This window comes from Chrysochloris asiatica, unplaced genomic scaffold (assembly GCF_000296735.1).
Source record: "Chrysochloris asiatica unplaced genomic scaffold, ChrAsi1.0 scaffold00050, whole genome shotgun sequence".
Lineage (NCBI taxonomy): Eukaryota > Metazoa > Chordata > Mammalia > Afrosoricida > Chrysochloridae > Chrysochloris > Chrysochloris asiatica.
In genome coordinates this window covers 11,967,055-11,975,117 of record NW_006408568.1, presented here as the reverse complement: position 1 = coordinate 11,975,117, position 8,063 = coordinate 11,967,055, and positions in this window count along the sequence as shown.

Here is an 8,063-nt window from a genome sequence, read left to right as displayed (position 1 = left end):
CTTGTGTTTTGTAGTCCAGTGTTAATCCTACAGCACCACACCAGAAGTCTCAATAAGACATTGTTGTTGTTGTTAAGTGCCGTTGAGTCGGTTCCGACCCATAGCGACCCTGAACAGGGTTTCCAAGGCTGTAAATCTTTACGGGAGCAGAAAGCCTCATCTTCCTCTCACAGAGCAGCTGGTAGTTTCAAACTGCAGACCTTGAAGTTCGCAGCCTGATTCATAACCACTATGCTACCAGAGCTCCTTAATAAGACATTTTATATATATATGTTATTATGGAGTCCTGGGGTGGCGCTGTGGGTTAATGTGCTAGACTGCAAAGCCATTTGAACTGCAAGGTTGGTGGTTCAAGCTCACCAGTCGCTTCTTGGAAAACCCTATACAGGGTCGCTATGGGTTGGAACTGACATGATGGCACTTAACAACAACAACAACAACATATGTTATTATTACCATTTTTCAGTCAGTGTTCTCTGTTGAAAAGTGAGGATTATTAAAGATATGTTCCCATCAGAGAGCTCTAGGGTTTCTTGGATCCTTTGTTATTTGTGTAGAAATCAACAGAATAACTTTCTGATGAGCAATCTCCATTTTAACTCAGCCATACAGCCCTTCAAGTTGATCTGTCTCTCTTTCCTTCTATATATGAATATTTGATTTTGAACCAATTGGAAACACTCCTACATGCTACTAGCTATACCTTAACTTCAATTTGTGAGGGCAATATATGCATACTATCTTGAAGCAAAAATGTCAACTATCATACGTTTTTAACCCACCCAAAAGCACCTCAGAAGAGGGTGATCTACTTCTGAAAAATCAATTAAAATTCCTTTGGCGTACACTTTTACTCTGTGGGGTAGTCAGAATCAACTCAATGGTATCTAGCAATTATTTTTCAATATTCTCTGTATTCATCCCAAGAAAGATGTGTCAAATAGCTAGTGTATAGATTCACTGGCTGTGAATGCTGGGAGATGAGGAATATAATATAAAGATGAAGAAACCAGTCACTTTCCTAAGGGGCACTCAGCAAGGTGCCAGGCAAGACCATGATCTTTATTTTCACTCAATCACATAGTTGTTGTTGTTGTCAGGTGCCATCGAGTCGGAACCGACTCATAGCGACCCTATGCACAGCAGAACGAAAAAATGTCCGATCCTGGGCCAACCTCACTACCGCTGCCACACTTGAGTCCATCAATGATGCCACCTGGCCAATCCATCTCGTTAGAGGTCTTCCTCTTTTTCTCTGACCCTCCACCTTACCCAGTATGACATCCTTCTCCAGCGACAGTTTCCTCCAGACAATATGTTCAAAGTATGAGAGACGAAGCTTAGCCATCCTGGCCTCCAAGGAGCACTCTGGCTGCACTTCTTCCAAAACAGATCTATTGGTTCTTTTGGCAGTCCGTGGCACTTCCAGTATTCTCCTCCAACACCACAACTCAAAGGCATCAATTCTTCTACGATCACATAGTTGTTGTTGTTGTTGTTATGTGCCATCGAGTCGGTTCCGACCCATAGCGACCCTGTATAGCGTTTCCAAAGGTGTAAATCTTTACGGGAGTAGAAAGCCTCATCTTTCTCTCATGGAGCAGCTGGTAGTTTCGAACCGCTGACCTTAAGGTTTGCAGCCCGATTCGTAACCACTACGCTACCAGAGCTCCTTACGATCACATAGTATTTCATGTTAATTTGTAGGTTCCATAACAATATTTGGAATCCTGGTGTGGCGTTATAGGACCTTAAGATTGGTTTGAACCTCAAGGTCAAACTCACTAGTCATGCCTCAAAAACCCTTATACAGGGTCGCTATGGGTTGGAACAGACACAATGGCACCTAACAACAACAACAACAAAATAACAATATTTAAAGAATTGAGTGACTTTGACAAAATTTGACACAGTCAAAAGGCACATAAAAGTAATTTTGATGTTGATTCAGTTAATCATCTTGAAAGAAAATGGCAGCCAGAAGTTGTTTGTTGATTAAAGCCTGGCTTTTTCATTGGGTGTCGGTAATGTTTTACAAGTCATACGGGCTAGAAGAGGGATGTGTCAAAAGAAAACAAAACCTCAGTCTGCCACCTTAAAAATAACCCATTGGATGTGTTACTGACAATCATTTTCAAGAGTTAATAGTTTAACAACTGTGCTGCCAATGCATGACATCTGTCACTTTATGCAATAATACTTATATACCAAAGCCAAACCCACTATTGTTGAGTTGATTCCGACCCACAGTGACACTAAATAAGGTTTCTGAGACTGTAAATCTTCTTTCACAGAGTGACTGGTAGGCTTGTACTGCCCACCTTGCAGTCAGCCTATCCTACAGCACCACCAGAGCTCCTAAATACTTGTATGGCACTTTAAAAAACAACAAAAAAAAACCTCATTTCATCACTTTTAAGCCTCATTTCATCCTTAAGAGAAAGGGTAGGTCAAAGTGAGTATTAAAAGAAAACAAGCCTCAGGGAGATAAAAATGGCTGGTTTAAGATTACACAGGAAGTTTGGTGTAAATCTGATATTTAGTCTAACCAGAGCTTCTAGGGAGGGATCTAGAACTGAGAGCCCAGAAAGAAGCAGAGAGGGACACGGGTGGGAGAATAGGAATGGGAGGATGGGAGATAGGGTATCTGAGGAAGGACTGGTTCTACCTGAAGGCCACCTAGCAGAAGCCGTCAGCCAAGAAGCGCAGAGATGTATGTATGTGGTGTTTAAACAAACAGGACGCAATTCAACAGAGATGTTTTAGCCCTGTGCGCACTGAGCTGTTCCAATGTTCAAATCACAAATCCCTCAAGAGGTTTTTCTTCCCTTTCTGGTACCCCCAAGCCCTGTGCTCTCCAGATACTCTACCCAACCTGTAAGAATACCCCTCAGCCCCTCCAGGAAGAGAGAAAGACCATCCTGGTTCTTGGGTCCTAGTGTTTCTAGTGGTGTAATGGTGAAGGGTTAACTGCTATCCAAAAGGCCAGTGGTTTGAACCCACCTACCAGCTCCACAGGAAAAAAACCTGCAGTCTGTTCCTGTAAAGGTTGGACCATTGCCATCAAGTCAATGCTGATTGATAGCGACCCTATATATGGTGTCTGAGACTAAATGTTTATGGGAGCAGATAGCTTCATGTCTCTCCTATCAGGGATGGTAGGTCTGAACTACAGATCTTGCCGTGAGTAGTCTAATGCTAACCTCACAGAGGCTGTACAGGTACCTGACAGAACTCCTCAAACTGCCATCCAGGTCTCTGCCCCTTGGGTGATTCATATGGTTGGGAAGAAAGAATTCCCACGAATGCCAGATTCCCATAGTTTTCCAGTATCTCGTCTGTACAGGGCCTGCTGAGTGATATCCAGGTGTCTTCATTCAATCTGGGTTTAGTACACAGACACTCCCTGAAGGCCAAACTTAATTCTGTTCTTCCAGGAACCCCAAAGTAGGGAGTCAGGAAAGCTTCACTGGATCTGGGCTCTTGGTACTCTTGGGCTGTGCCTCCTGAACTGTTCTGCCACTAAAGGCAGACAATTTTTGCCAACACGGGGCTTCAGCACAAGCCTTTAAGCTCCCTATGACATGCCAGTCTCAGGCAATGAAGACATTAGTTCTGGATGCTGAATACAGCACAGTTCTTGCTAGTGTGACCCTATCCACTTACGATCCTCTCTCCTCGCCTGGCTTTTCCTCTACCTGCTGACCACGCAGGAAAGAAGGCAGGATTGGGAGTCAGAGCCTAGGTTGTGGGGACCCCGTCTCTCGGTCGCTTCTCCAGGACCCAGGTAAACCTGTCAGGATTGTTTGTTGTTGTTAAGTGCCGTCAGTCAGTTCCATCTCATATGTAGGGCTTCCAAGGAGTGGCTGGTATGTTTGAATCACCAACCTTGTGGTGCTTATCCTACAGCACCCACACCAGAATTCCCCTGTAAGGATTATAGCCTATAAGCCCTACAAGGCAGTTGGACTCTCACAGGGAGTCACTATGAGTCAAGGTCGACTTGATGACACCAAACACCAACAATAACTGTTTCAATTCTAGGAGATGGGAGAAAAGGAAGGCAGAGAAGGGTGAGAAATGGGTAGGGGAGGTTTTCATCTCCAAGTCAGCTGACACTGGTGAGCTGAGCAGCGGAAAGCAGTCTTGCTCCTTGTTTGTTGTGGTGCTGCTGGGATGCGGGTTCCTGGCAGCTGGCGTTGGCCCTGGCTCTGACCTTTGTTTCCCTTCACTCTTCTCTTGGCACAGTCAGAGGCTTTCAGTGTTATGCTTTCAGAATCACGCGGTAAAATCTTTGCACAGCTGCCTAGGGAAAAAAGTGAGGGAGAGACAGAGAAGCGCCCACTCTATTCTTACCATATGTGAAGCAAAACACTTATCATTGCCATGACTGAAAGCCCATCAGCGCAATCTCTCCCTGACCCTTATCCCAAGTTATGTAACACACCACCTCCTCCCAACATGCTTCACTCATACCTCCCTCCAGCCCCTCCTGCATGCACAGACACACATATACACACACCAAAGTTGTGTGTATGTACTAGCATACCCACTGAGAGGAAAGCCAACATTTTCATCAACCTGGTAAGTTGTGCATATGATGTTGGAAAAATGATTAGATTTTCTTTCCTCAAAAAGTATAAGTGGTCTCTTCTTCCTCTTATTTCTGCCCTCTTCTTTCCTTGCCTCTTCTTCTTCCTCTCTTCCCTTCTGCCTCCTGCCTTCTCTCTCCGGCAGAGGTTACCTTCCTCACCCTGAATAAAAGTCTCTAGATGGGGAAAAAAAAAAAAAAGTATAAGTGGCTCTGGTTATTTACACACTTACACACACACATAATTGACTTTTTCTATACTACTTTTAGATTTTACCATCTATGTCTTTAAATCTCACTGTCCAACATAAACTCCTGTTTTCCACAAATGCTACACCTTTTCCAACCTTGCTTGCTAAAAGCAAAGAGGACTTAAAATACTTACTGATGAAGATCAAAGACTACAACGTTCAGTATGGATTGCATCTCAATGTAAAGAAAAGACAAATCTTCACCACTGGACCAACATCCAGATAAATAAACGATGAAAGTTGTCAAAGATTTCATTTTGCTCAGATCAACCATCAACATTCATGGAAGCAGCAATCAAGAAATCAAAGGACATATTGCATTAGACAAATCTGCTGCACAAGACCTCTTTAAAGTGTTGAAGAGCAAAGATGTCTGTTTGAGGTCTAAGGTGTGCCTGACCCAAGCCATAGTATTTTCGATAACTTCATATACATGTGAAAATTAGATTGTGAATAAAAAAGACTGTAGAAGAATTGATGCTTTTGAGTTATGGTGTTGGAGGACATATTAAAAGTATTATGGACCACCAAAAGAACAAACAAATCTACGTTGGTAGAAGTATAGCCAAAATGTTCCTTAGAAGCCAGGATGACCAGACTTCATCTCTCATACTTCAGACTATTACCAGAAGGGACCAGTCCCTGGAGAAGGACATCATGCTTGGTAAAGTGGAGAGCCAGCAAAAACAAGGAAGACCCCCAACTAGATGGATTGGCATAGTGGCAGCAGCAAATGGGCTCAAGCGTAGTAACAATTGTAAGGTTGGTGAAGGACTGGACAGTTTTTCATTCTGTTGTGTATAAGGCCACTATGAGTCAGTTTCGACTCAATGGCACCTAACAACAACAAACCTTCGGATGTAGTCAGCCTCTCTTTCTTCCTGAAGAAGGAGGAAGCTCTGCTGAACCCTGCCCAAAATGGGTGATCCTGCTGGTGTTCAAAGCATCAGTGGCATAGCTTCCAGAATGACAGCAACATGCAAGCCACCACAGTAAAGAAAACTGATAGACAGGTGGACTCTTTAGTAGTTAATAAAATGTACAAAAATACAACTAGTGAAAAATCTTTGTCCCCCAGCCACCAAATTCCCTACCTAAGATAACCACTGCTTCTTTAATATCCTTGCAGAGGTAGTCTGTGCATTTCCAAGCTCATATACATAGAAGGAACACGGTGGCTCTGTAGGGTAAGTACCATAAGGTCAGTGGTTGGAGCCCACCAGCCGCTCCACAGAAGGAAAATGAGGCTTTCTGGTACTGAAAAGACTTTAAAAACTTTGGAAATTCTATACAGGTCTCCATGACTCGGATTCAACTCAATGGCAGTAACCAACAGCAACAAACACATACACTATATATGTTGTTGTTAGGTATTGGTGAATCGATTCCAACTTATAGCAACTTTATGTATAATAGAATGAAGTTGTGCCCAGTATTGGCGAATCGATTCCAACTTATAGCAACTTTATGTATAATATAATGAAGGTGTGCCCAGTCCTGCACCAGATTAATAATCATTGCTATGTTTGAGTCCATTTTTACAGCCATTTTATCAGTCCATCTCATTGAGGGTGTTCCTCTTTGTTGCTGAACCTCTACTTTACCAAGCACAATGTCCTTTTCTAGGGACAGGTCCTCCCCTGGTAACTTGTTCGGAATACATGAGACAAAGTCTCTTCACCCTCAGTTCTAAGGAACATTCTGTCTATACTTTTTCCAAGACAGATTTGTTCTGGCAGTCCATGGTATACACAGTATTCTTCACCAACACCATAAATCAAAGGCATCAATTCTTCTACATGCCTTATTCATTGTCCATCTTTCTCATGGATATAAGGTGATTGAAAATGCCATCGCTTAAGTCAGGCTCATCGTAGTCCTCAAAATGACATCTTTTGCTTGACTGTCTTTTGAATCTTGGTTTTCCTTGCATTATATTATAAAATTAGACACTGGAAGGGGAGAGAAAGTAATAGCCAGAAATATCACCATAGAAAGCCTGTAAGTCCGTCTTCTGCCTATAACTGATTGGAATGCCTAAAATGGGGCTACAATGTACCCAGTGAAGGAGGCTTCCTGCGGAACCTCTGCATTACATAAGACTATAGATGGAATCCTGAACCACATCCAGAATCTTCAGAGGTGGGAAATTTCCACTTGAAAGGATGAGCAGACGAGCCTTGAGCATCTAGAAGAACAGAAGATACTACTTGAAAGAAAGACCAACAGAAAAAATACAAAACAATATAGGCAGACCGACTGATTACAACAAGAACAAGCAAGTTGCTTGCCCAGGAGACAACAAGACAAGTGGTTGGGTCCCCTCAGAGCAAACCCCCTTTCAAGACTAAGACTCAATAGGAATACATGCTCTGATTGATGACCACGTTGGTCACCGATAAGGGGAAGTGAGGGAAAAACAGCAATGAAACTGCAAGCTAAGCCCTACAATGTTCAATAGACTCCTGTGAACCCAGGTGGAGACCTAGTTGGCCAGCATGTGGCAAGACCTGGGGACTCTTGGGCCCAGAGTCAGTGACATAGCCACAGAGGACTAGAGTGGAGAGTGAAGCGTCCAGCTGATAAGAAGAGAGGGCATATGCACAAGAACACCCACACTTGCAGATAATACCCACTTGACCTGGCTTCAATGACTGGATGATCAGAGCTCAACTGGAAGAAGAAAGAAGAGGAAAAAAAGAGGAATTTGATACAATTTGATTAACTTGATCTACACCTTTGGATGCAGTAGCTCAAAAAGGGAACAAATCTTTACAGCAAGGATCATTCCCACCTCCTCCATACACAGAGTAGACAGGGATGGGCAACTTAGACATTGGCTACCCAAAATGGGGGTACAAAAGGCAAGAAGTGACCGACTTACAAACTTTCAAGAGGGAACCTAGATCCAGAGGGCCTGAAGAAGGTAGACTCTCCAGTGAGTAGTATCCAATCTGTCTAGGCGGGGCTGATGAAAGGAAATGCAGATAGGTCTCTTGTGATACAATAGTGAATAATTGTAATCAGGACTAATTGTGAAGGTTGGAAATGTAAAAGTAGACATTTTGTAGCAAGGAGGGGAGTGATTAACTTTGCAGTCTAGGAGCGGAGGTCCCTGGGACCATCAAGGGAGAAGAGAGGAGAGCGGATCCCTACACAGAAAAGCAGTGATGCGTAACATGGAGGCAGAGACAATGACATGGAGAGATGGAGCAGCTGGG